Here is a 13,512-nt window from a genome sequence, read left to right on the forward strand (position 1 = left end):
ATGTCCTTCTTATTCTGAGAAAGTCTATTTTCTGGCATATGCAAATCAAGTTTCTGTTTGCATGTGTTTATCTTCTTCTTTTAAAATTTTTTATCACATTTTTTGTCTTGTGGTTGGTCTATTTTTTTCCTCAATCAGTGAATCTTAGGTTTCTGAGATTTTTGATGGTGAGCGAGTTCTTCACTATGAGCGTTCTGTCCAGTTAAGAGGTAAAATAAGCTATTTAATTTAATTGTTTGGGTGATGATGTATGAAAAGGTTGTTGATGATTATGTGTGTGTGAAATTGAATGATTTGATGATTCGGTGATGTTTGTATGAAATGTTATGTTCATGAGTTTGATGATCCTGTATAATTCTGCAGAAGTTCTGCAGAATTATGCAGAAAACTGAGCGTTTGATGTTAACCGCTCGGTCATGGTCAGACACTAGGTCATCAATGGGGTTAGATTTCTTTAGTTTATCTGTTCATGACCACTCGGTCTTAAGTGAGTGGTTGACCTCCTAGTTTTATATGCTTCTGTAATAGTGATTAGTCTTATCGGGTTGGGTAGTCTCTTATTAGCGATCGTTCTTATACTAGTGTTAGACCTAATACTTGTATTAGGCTTAAATGCATTCGGTTATAATTGGATAGTAGTTCCTGTACATAGTTCAGTTATATTGTTGTAACGCTCGGTTTCTTAAAAGTGTTAGATCTTATAAATAGTATTTAGAATCAATCTTAAGTGTTCAGATTAAACTGTTAGTGGTCATCTTAGGTTATAGCGCTCGGTTTCGTGTTAGTATTATATTTAGTTTTAGTATTCGGCCATTTCGTCATCCTTACCTAGTATGGACTGCTCAATCCTATTCTGTGGATAGTGAAATATCGTTCAGTCTTACACTAAGTGTTTAGTTTAATTTATAAGTATTTGGTCTAAGTTCTTACTATTCGGTCTAAACTCTAAGTGTTCGATTTTGTCACAATTAGTGAGTTTTCATTCGGTCATATTCAGGGGTTGTGTTGTTACCGTTTGGTCTTCTTCTATGAATTATTATTTAGTCTTTAAATGCTAATTTCACTATTTGACTCTGCTCGAGATAGTTGTATTGATCTATTGGGTATGAGAAATTATATTGTTATTCAAATAAGGTATATGTTTCATGTAATGTGGAAGAGAATTCCAAGGAGGAATGTCTCAGTGAAATGTGTATTGATGTGGTAAAGTATGAATATGGACAGTGAAATTCACGGAGTTCATCTTGATATTCTGATGATTACCAATTCTCAAGTAGAGATGAGTAATGCATTGTGTGAGAATGGTAGGAGGTCCTAGCCCATAGGTTCATGAATGAGTTATAACGGACTAACCTCGGTGGCAACTGATGATTTTCCAGTTACTACACCACCCGAGTGCATGAACGGCCTCAAGCTACATATTCATACGATCCGGATGGTCGAGTCAGATGTCAGGTCTATACATGAGTATTACGATCGGTCTTAACTATTTAAATGTTTAATTTATATATGTTTGCCTGTGCTTGGTTTTAATTTGAGGTAGCGTTCGGTTTTGCATTGTTTGAACTTGGAGAAACTGTATGTATGTATAGTAAATTAAATTATATTAGCTTACCCTTATTTTCTGTTTGTCCATGTTTCTGTTCAGTTTTTCTCTTGCGATGATCACCTTTGGGTGTGAGCAAAAGGAGAGGAGTGTACGTTGGAGCAGGAGTTGGACGGCGATAGTCCTGCTGTTTAGTTTATGATTGTTCGGTCATATTAGTGTTTATAGTTTTGGGTGAACCGTTCGATCACCACTATACTCTTGAATTAACCGATCGGTTATGGGTATAATTTTGCAGTAGTATAAGAAGTTTCTGTAAATGTTTAAATTTTATGCTTATTTTGTAATAACTGTAAGGTTAACTTTATGACCTATAAGTGTTCTATCATATTATTAAATGATGACTCCTGTATATAGTTTTATGCTATATTTTTGGGATGTTACACATACAAATTATTTCATTTTTCTATTTTTTTATTTTATTTTTTAATTTGATTTATTTATATTTATTTTGCTATTACATATACATAAAATTCATTTTATCTTTTAATCTATTTATTTTGTTTTCAAAATTAATTTGTCTATATTGTTTCTTTATTTTCTATTTTATTTTTTTATAACTTTTAATTAATTATTTATTTAATAAATTATTATAGAATAGAAGAAATATTTCATACGTTGATTAGACGAGAATAAGAATACTCATTAGACGAGTATGTTCATATACTAATTAAACAACTCTAGCAACAAACACTAAATTAATTTGTCTATACACTCATAAGACAAGTATAGCAATATATATTGCATAAGTTTGTTTCTTCATACGTAATACAAGTCTATTAATACACAATAGACGAGTTTGATATTTCACTAGTAAAACAAGTCTTGCAATACAATTAAATGAGTCTGTAGATACATTGATTGAACGACTATATTTATACACTAATTAAACAATTTTGGCAAAAAACACTAGACGAATATGTTTATATAATGATTACACAAGTCTAACAATATATATTAGGTAAGTTTGTCTATACACAAATTAAACGAGTTTATTAATACACATTAGACGAGTTTGTCCACTCACTAATTAGACGAGTCTTGTAATACACCTTACACAAGTGTGAATATACATTTATTAGGCGAGTCTAGTAATACACATTATATGAGTATGTCTATATACTACTTAAACAAGTCTAGTAATACATATTATGTAAGTTTATTGATATATTAATTAGACAAGTATAACAATACATGTTAGATGAATCTTTCCATATATTGATTAGAAGAATATAACAAAAAAATTACACGAGCTTGTTCTTATAATAATTAAGTGAGTATAACAAAAAATATTAGACAAATCATTTCATATGTTGAGTGTAACAAAATTATCATACAAGTATGATAATGCATTAATTAGATAAGCAAAGCAAAAAACATTAGATGAGATTGTCGATGTATTGATTAAATGAGTTTAGCAATACATATTAGATGAGCCACTCATTTATTTATTAGATAACTCTAGCAATATATGTTAGAAAAATCTTTCAATACATAAATTAGACGAGTCTATTATAAACATTAGATAGGTCTATTCATTTATTGCTTAGATGAATCTTGCAATACACATTAGACAAGTCTATTCATACGTTGATTATATTAGTATAGCAAAAAATAGTAGATCTAACAATACACATTAAATGAGTCTATCCATGTATTAATTAGATGAGTATAGAAAAAAAAATATTAGATGACAATTTCACACATCGATTAGATGAGTCTAAGAATATACATTATTAGATAAGTATCTTTATATACACTAATCAAACGAGTCTCTTAACATACATTAGACAAGTGTATTCGTACATTAATTACACTAGTATAACAATATATGTTAGACGAGTTTGTTCATACACATATTAAATGAATCTATTAATGTACATTAGACGACTTTGTCCATTCTATGATTAGACGAGTCTTGCAATATACATTACACAAGTTTCTTCATATACAAATTAGACGAGTCTAATAATACACATTAGACAAATATGTTCATATATTGATTAGATGAGTCTAACAACATATATTGAATGAGTTTGTCATTACTTTGGTTAAACAAGTATAGAAATTCATATTATATTAGTCTATTCATATACTAATCTATAGTTTAACGAGTCAACTCTATATATTTTTCCATATTCTTTATATGTGTAGAAAATCTACTATAATTTTACACATGTTTTATTCTTTATATTTTCACAAAATCTACTATTTACATTTTATAAATATATTGACTTTCTAAATATATAAATTATTTTTACGGTTAATTCTATTCAAAATTTAATTATAAACTTAAAAATATTTATTATTTTATATATATATATATATATATATATATATATATATATATATATATATATATATATATATATATATATATATATATATTAATAAGCACACGAACTAATATCAACCTGGTGAGTCGTGAATTTAAAACTAGTTTTTTTTCTTTAAAAAAAGGTTTACATTTCAATTCAGATTTTAATGTTTTTTCGTTTTAATTAATTAACTAATACATGACGTAAAGGTTTGTGTTATTTATTTCCATTAAATTTGTATATGTATATGATCCATGCATGTACGACATTTTACACTCGCCTAAGCCAAAATACTAGTACTTCACTTTTTGGACTTTCTTTTCTACAATATATATTATAATTGGATTATTGAATTGCTTTTCTTTGAGTTATGAAATACTATGGCAAATAAAAATATAATTGAATTATTTCACTTTAAGTTAGTTTAATTAAAGCCTTTGCTTTTATTGAGTATTTATATTTTTTTATTTGAATCCAAAAGAATTAAAACATCTTAATTTCTTGTTACAACTAAAGGTACTTAGAGAATTTCTACGTTGGAAGAGATTAACATTCTAATAGAAATATTAAATTGTGTTTAGGGAATTTACTTTTAAATAAGTGTATTGTTTATAAAATATTATTTTCAAAATATATAATATTACCATTGTTAAAAGAAATATCTTAAAATTAAAACTGAGTAAAATCTGTCAAATATCAAAATATTCATCGTATATTAAATGTTCATCTTATCTTTTTAATCAAATATTATAATTAATTAATTCTAAAATACTAACAGTAATTTTACAGTTTAAAAAATTAATATATTAATATCTAACCGTTAGATCAACCTCAAAATTTGATATATGATTCTTAGGACATATTAATACAATTTGACCGATCGGATTTGGAATTGAAGGTCTCTGTTTAGAGAAAGAAATTTCGAAAGTTTGAAATATTTGATGAACACTGCAATTCTGTTCTTAAGTTATAATGGTAAATATTTCATATATATTCCATTTACCGTTAGATTGAGCCCAAACTTTAGTATGTAGTTCATAAGACATATTAGGTGATCTTGACCGTTCAGATTTGGAATTAGATGTCTGTGCTTAGAGGAATTCATTCCGCATTTTGAGTTTAACCGAGAACCACTTAAGTTTCTGTCTCTGAGTTACCTCGGTAAAACCTCCATATCTACTTAGTTAACCGTTGGATTACCCTGAAATTTTAATATGTTGTTTCTAAACGATAGTGTCATACTTGGACCGTTCCGATTTGAAATCGGAGATACAGATTTATAGATATTAATTTCGTATCTTCTCAGGGATCTTAATATTGCTTAATTTATGTTTTTGGATCATTTATACATAAATTATGATTTCCGCCTCATTAACCGTTGGATTGGACTGAAAATTTTACCATATGAGTTAAACATGTTGTTTATTAGTTTGATTGGTTCAGATCTGTAATTAATGATATGAGTGAAGAGTAATATTTTCACGAAATAGTAAATTTATTTGTATTGGGTAAAAACTTGGATAATTATATTCTTAAATTGTATGTGTAGTTGTATTTTGGAGATTGGAGGACGAGTAATATAATATATTCTATATTAGAAAATTTAATTATATTGAACATTCTGAGTTGTAATAATTATTTGAGTTAAATCATGAATTGTAAATAAGTTGATGGTAAATTTGGATGGGTGGTATAGGCATTATTGCCATAATTGTAAATCTGAAATTTTATTTATTTTCCTACGACTTTGGTAAGTCGGGAGAGGAGAGGTTTGAAGTCGGACACTACTTTGGTAAGTAGGTGGGAAAATGAGAGGTGAATTTGACATAAACCGCACTGCTTTGGTAAGTAGGCGGAGTGTTCCACGCTATGCTACTTTGGTAAGTAGATAATATTACATTATTGTGCTACTTTGGTAAGTAGACAATATCACCTTGTTATACTACTTTGGTAAGTAGATCACCTCGTTAGATTACTTTGGTAAGTAGTCAGTATCACATGGTTATACTACTTTGGTAAGTAGATCGCCTTGTTAGATTACTTTGGTAAGTAATCAGTATATCATGGTTATACTACTTTGGTAAGTAGACAGAAGGATTGTTGACTGCTGTGCTTTGGTAAGTAGGCAGATTAATAATATGTTGTATTGACTCTAGTGAATCGGCTGATGATTTTGACTGGAGAAATATTATAAAGTATCAGTGTAATAGTTGGTTTTTGAGTATGTTTGAGATGCATGTATTTGACTGATTGCCACACTTGTGATGTTAGTAAGATTGTGGATGATGTATATTTCTTGAATTGGTTAGCTCACCCTATTGTTTGTGTTTGTGTATGTGAATGCAATGATCGTATAATGTGTGATATTATACGGGAGCAGAAACTATTTCAGATGAATTAGCAGATGGTTCTGAAAATGCTTAGAAGATGAGAGATCTGCGGGGAAAAGGAGACATGGGGAATTTCTAAAATAGATCTATGTTTGAATTTCCGAACTGTGTGAAATTTTAAATTTCAGAAGGTTTATGAACTGTGTGGACTTTTATTTTTAGAAGACTTGTGCTGTAATAAAGAACTTAATATTTTATGGGTGCTGAAATTTGTTAAAAAAAAAAATTACATATGTATTTTGTGGAAAATAAATTGTAACGCCTAAATCGGGGTGTTACACTGTTTGGTATATATATATATATATATATATATATATATATATATATATATATATATATATATATATATATATATATATATATATATATATATATATAGTAAAGGCTAATTTTTGTTAAAAAGCAATTTCTTGTAGTAAGGTAGAGAGCAAGATAATTTGAAAGTCTGTATTATTGTATATTGAGATAGGTATATATACATAATAGTGTGATCTAAATCAAGTATATAATTATCCACAATATAATTACAAGAGATTTAATAATTTAATTATAGGATTTTGAATCAATTTAATTATATGATATTAATTGTTATTTGGCTTAACTTCAAAAAAATATTTTGGATTTTATCACACCTCTGCAGTCTAAGCGGCAGACTCAAACGCTTAGATTGGTCTGAAAATTATCAAAAAGTACTCAAAATAGGATTTTGGTGAAGATGTCAGCGATCTAATGATGGAAAAGGACATGAAAAACTAGCGTTTGACCACATGTTACCTTTTTTGGAACAAAGTGATATCCATCTAAATATGTTTTGTATGTTGATATTGCATATGATTATCAGATATATAAATGACACTGGCACAACCATAGTAAACCAAAGTAGCCCGAGAGAGGAAAATGAAGCTTTAGTAGGAGATTTCAGAGTCAACTAACAAAATTTGTAACACCTCAATATTCAGCCTTTACATTAGAATGAGAAAGAGTGTGTTACCTCTTCAAAGACTAGGAGATGAGGTTGCCATCAAGAAATACACAATAACCAAATGTGGAGTCTCTAGTGATAGGACTTCACCCCAATCAATATCAGTATAAGAAAAAAGTTTTTCAATAGAGGTCACATATAGGTGTAAACCATGTTGTAGGGTACCCTGAACATAACACAAAATAAGTTTCAGTCTTAGCATGTTTTCGACACAAGGGGCATGCATGTGAAGACAAACATGTTGAATAACATATGAAATGTCAAGGCGAGTGTAGATACTGGAGGACACCGACAAGACTCTGGTATATAGTGAGATCCTCAAATGGTGTGTCGAAGAATGTACTGAGCTTATTTTTGGTATCAACTAGAGTAGCGAAAAGTTTGCACGAGGCCATGTGAATGGTCGTAGGTTTTACAATGGGACTAAATCACCAATAAGACGAGCTTTATAATGTTCAAAACAACCATTATTTTTCTTTATATGTTTGAAAATCCATATACAATGAATGATATTAACATCACAAGGTCACAACCAAATCCCATGTATTATTTTTAATTAAAGCATTAAATTCATATTGCATGACAAATTTCCAATCAGGATTCGATAAAGCAAATGGAAATTTTTTGGAAAGAGATGATATCGTCGAGGTTGGCAATGGAAACAAAAAGGTTAAAGAACTTTCTGGGTTTGTAGATACCAATCATGCTACAGGTGGTCATGGTTCTAGTAGGAAGGGCAAGTCTTAATAAAGGGGTAAGGTTTGGAGGTAGGGCAAGTTTGATGTTGTAAGATCCTTGAAAAATATTTGTAAGTTAAATACTAGATAAAAAAAAAAAAAAGTGAATAGTAAATTGTGAATAGTAAAAGGTGAATAGTAAAAAGTGAATAGTAAAAAAAAAAAAAAAATATTTTTGGAAAGGATAAGTGTTCCACGTAGCTTTGAGATCAGAATTTATCAAATTGCAAATAAAAAATTATTTTTGTAATAGTAAAATGAATAAAAAAATGAATAGTTAAAATGAATAGTAAAAATGAATAGTAAATTTTTTTTTGCTATAAATAGCCAAGGGGGGGAGGCTGAAAATTTACACCAAAGAACTTAGAAAATTTTTGAGAGAAGAGAGTTGGAAGAATTTCAAAGGGGATATTCTGGAAGTTTTCAGAGGACGAGGGGATTAAGTCTGTAATAGAGGTAAGGGGAGCTAACTTTGAGTATTTCCTTTTGTATTATCTTGAGTCTTGGATATGCTATATTTTGTTTTTTCTGATCTTATATCTTGAATATGGAGTATTTTGTTTCTGTATGATCTTAAATTTTAAATGAGAGTATACTTTGTGTTGATATCCAAGTGTGATAGTTGTAAAATGTAATGTTGATTATGTTATGCCACTTGTATGTTATCAGTTGTTTATTTTTTTGTATTTTGGAAGGATTAGAAATTGTCTAACCGGCTCTGCCAGATTCAATTTCTTGTTTCCCCAAACATTCTATTGTTTTCCTTATTTAATTTTATTGTATTTTGGAAGGATTAGAAATTGTCTAACCGGCTCTGCCAGATTCAATTTCTTGTTTCCCCAAACTTTCTATTGCTTCAGTTATTTATTTTATTGCACTTTTGGAAGGATTAGAAGTTGTCTAACCGGCTCTGCCAGATTCAACTTCTTGTTTCCCCAAACTATTTATTGCTTTACTTATTTATTTTATTGCATTTTTGGAAGGATTAGAAGTTGTCTAACCGGCTCTGCCAGATTCAACTTCTTATTTCCCCATACATGTATTGTTCTTGTTATTTAATTATATTGTATTTTGGGATGGATTAGAAGTTGTCTAACCGGCTCTGCCAGATTCAACTTCTTGTTTCCCATGAATTTTTATATTAAGATTATTCTTATGATTGTCAAATATTGTATTCTTCTATGACCATTTATAGTACTATCTTATTATGGGTAATTGTTTATAATTATCTTGTATGAATTCTATCATGAATGAGTTTCTTGGCTGAAATTGATCTTGTTGGAAGGTCTGGAGTAAGGATTCTGTAATAACTTGTATATGAGTATTAAATAGATGTAGTGATACTATTTGAGGTTGTTGTAAGAGGAAGTAAAAATATTAAAATTAGGCATTTTAGATTTAGAGCATAAGCGAACAAGGTAGATAATTTAAATAAATAAATTGTTAATTATTGAAGGCCTCCCTTTGTTGATAGGATAGAGGAACCTTAAAAAACCTGAGTTGGCACATCCCTGATCATAGAGCAGCCCTGGCCTGGTCCAGTCAGTTGTGACTAGTCATATGTGTTGGCGTCGAAGGTGAGTTTGATGCGTTCAGACATCTGGGTCCTCTCCGGTGACCAATTGGGGTAAAGAAAGATCTCTAATAGGATGAAATTAAAATAAAATAAGTTAATTGGAGATGCATAAAGTTATCATGGTAAAAACTTCATATATATTTTATTTATCGTTACATTGAGCTCAGACTTTAATACGTAGTGGCTAAGATATGATGAAATGTTTTGGCTGATCTATGAATCTTTAATTGGTGAAAATATGTTGAGTTATACTCGTTATGGTCAAAAATGAGTTTATAATATGAAGTATGATAGCTGGCGATATGTTTAATTTATTGACACCAAAATAGGTTATTGTCAAATTATGATTAGAGAATGAACATGATTGAGTTATGTGGAGAAGAGGTTATGAATTGTTGATTTGATGAAATGTTGGAGTGGATAAGAGAGTATGAAATGTTGATGTGATGAAATGTTGGAGTGGATATAAGAAATTATTGCTTATGAAATGATGTTTCCTACGGGAAGTAGTATGTTCGGTTATACCATGAGAGCTTGGTATGAACAAAGTAACACCTGAGGTTAATGAAAGCAGGCAGCAAGTGGTCTGACCATAAGGCTTTGACATAAATATGTGGTTCATAAGTTTTATAGAAGCAGGCAGAGAGCGGTCTGACCATAAGGCTTCAGAGAGTAAGACATAGTATACAGGTGAGGCTTAAGGAAGCAGGCAGAGAGCGGTCTGACCATAAGGCTTCGTGAGTAAGCATAGTATAAATTGTAAGGTTTATGAAATTGAGGAAGATGATTTTGATAATGATGAATTAATGACATCGGGGTAATGATATTTGAGTAATTGTAGAAATAAATGATTAAACTATTCTTATTACAAGTTTAATGATTGATTTGATATGGTTGGCTTACCCTTATTTGTTTATGCTATGATCATATAACTCATGTTATATGTGATTAGATAATGTTGCAGATGTGGTTGAAAAAGCTTAGAGATGAGAGAGATGCGGGGAAAACCTTTCATGGATTTTTGTAAAAAGAATAAATTTGTATTGGGAAGATTATGTTGTGTAAAATTTAAAAGTTGAAATGTCAACGGTGAAGACTATATTGTTTAAAGTTTGTAAGTTTGGTATTGTACTTTGGAGTAATTGAAATAAAGTTTGATTGTTTATATGAGATATCGAATTAATTTAGTCTCTACTATCAGTAATACCCTTTAAAATATTTGGGTGTTACAGATGTCATACCCTCTAGCTATGACCCAAACACATTTAAGAATAGTTAGAGTCATCTATGCAAGGTGAAGCAAAGCTCTTTCTCTTAGGCCATCCTGGAGCACTTCTTGTAGATTAGGAATATTTATGCCTTGTATTAAAGGTCAAGTAGTGTAGAATTTCTTTTTAGGTCTTGTATCATGAGCCAAGTAGTATAGGGTTTTTGGTTACCAATTTGTGCCTAGCTTAAGTTAATCTTGGGTGATTAAGTTTTTAACCTAACTTGATGGACAAGGCAAGGAGACGCGTCCCACATTAGGAGAAGTGGTCATGTAATGGGGGAAACTTTTGCTAGAGTAGTGGCCATATGACCTTTTATCCTCCCCTTCACCAAGATGAAATCTTTTGTTAGGCTTTGCATCAAGGTAGCATTTTTAGGGTCTTTTGTCTAGACACTTTGAAGACACCTCCTTTATATGTGTTTCCCCATGTAAAACCACTTTGAGATTAGTAATGAAATGATGTCAAAATTTTAAGCCATTTAAAGTTATCTCTAAAGTCAAGGTTAGAACATCTCATGTGGTCTCCTCTAGTCATCATTATCTAGAATTGACCCAACCTCTCAAGGGAACCATCAACCACCTCTATCCCACCACAAACACATCAAAATTGAGACATATATTCTCATCCACCACCAATTTCCGCACAATTCTCCATTATAAACTCATCTTCTTGCTTTGACCCAACCTAGCTTCAGGAGGAGGCTATCAAAGCTGGTATGAAGTAGATAGGTTGGCCATGAAGGTTGATGTGTTGTAAGAAGGGGAAGGTACTCTTGCAGGTTGTGGGTTAGGCAAAGACTTTAGTCAAGGTTGGGTCAAGTATGAACAAGGGAGTGATGTATGCCATTGGTGAAACTATTATGTAGAGATGGGAGAGGAAGGCATATGGGCAAAAGGAAATTGTATTTCATTAAAAATGACATTCCACAATATTATTACCTTTTGTGGGACAAATCGAAACATTTATAACTTTTGTGAATAGGGGAATAACCTAAAAAAACATACAGAGTCGATTGTGGTTGTCATTTGTTAAGGGTAGGATAAAGGAACAAAGGATAACAAGGACAACCAAAGACTCACAAATATGTATAAAAGGGATCACGATGATACAAAAGTCGAGTAGGAGATCGATTAGACAAGGCTTTCTGAGGAAGTATATTATAATGAGATAAGTGACTATTTGAAGGGTTTGATGCCAAAACGAAAGAGGAACGAACAAATGAGCGAGGATAGTGCAAATCATGTTGTTAATGGTTTGAATTTTATGTTTTGTTTTTCCATTTTGAGAATAATTATGATACAAGACAATCAGAAAAGGATATCATTATCATCACAAAAATCAATGAAACAACCCATTGTCGTACTCACACATGTTATCACATTGAAAACATTTAACTTTTTGTGAAAATTGTGTTTGAATTTGATTAGTGAGAGATGTGAACATTTTGAAATTTTGAGATTTAGTACCTAAAAAAACGTCCATAGTAAATCAAAGTAATAATCCAAAAACAAAACAAATAGGTGATGACCACAAGAACTTAACAAGGTGATGTCCAAAGATCACTATGTAAAATATTAAAAATCATCATAGTATCATTATTGGATGACAAAAAGGAAAATTTAACATATTTTCCAAACACACATGAATCACAAATAGATTTTGAATTCAAATATGCAAAGAATGAGCTTATTCATATGTTTGCAAAACAAAAAAATTGAGATGGCCAAGACGAATGTGTCGAACACTAGAACCTAAACCAACAAAAGGAGTGAAGCTGGTGACTGGATATAGGTTGCCAATACTATCACATCTCATAGGAGGGATCCATAATTAAAATTAGCAATAGAGAAGCCAAAAGGGTAAAAACAAACAAAAACTTAAGTATTAGTAGTGAGTTATGACACAAATTAATTTTTTTATAATATGAGGTATGTGCAGGACGTGGTTAAGGTTGAGATGTTTATAACTATTTGATATAAGTAGGATTGTGTGACCAAAACCCTAAATTAGAATACCTTGACCAATATCAACAATTAGTGTCTAATTTAAATGACTCAAATTAGAATATGACGTGTGTTAGCAAAATGATGAAGATGAAGTTTTGATGATGTCCAAATCAAGTCAAGAGAAATCAAGATTTAAGAAGATGTTATGAAGACTTGTATTGCAATGGAAAGCTTTTGTAATAATTTTAGTTCAGTGTCTAGGACTTAGATTTTCAGTGATTTTGATTCCATGTACTTTCATATTATATAATTGATGTCTAGAGTCAAAATCGCATTGTTTTAATCAATTAAAACTAGTATTAATCGATTAAACAGAGTAAAAGTTGAAAACTCAAACTTTCTATGATTTAATAGATTAAAATACCTTTTAATCGATTAAAGGTGACTGTTGTAGTTTTCTAGCAGTTAAAACTAGTCGTTGTACTTATTTTAATTGATTAACAATAATATTAATCGATTAAAAGCATTAAATGGCTGGAAACGAAGAATGGAAGAGTATTTTCTTGAATCTATAAATAGGCTCTCATTTTTCCTTCAACAATAACTCTTCCCTTATGCTCTAGAACTCAAAAACTCTTAAGAAGTGTGTGTTCTTGTTCGGCTTGTGAAACTCGTGCCCGTGGACC

Source organism: Vigna umbellata, chromosome 5 (genome assembly GCF_029865625.1).
Source record: "Vigna umbellata cultivar VRB3 chromosome 5, Vumbellata_1.0, whole genome shotgun sequence".
Lineage (NCBI taxonomy): Eukaryota > Viridiplantae > Streptophyta > Magnoliopsida > Fabales > Fabaceae > Vigna > Vigna umbellata.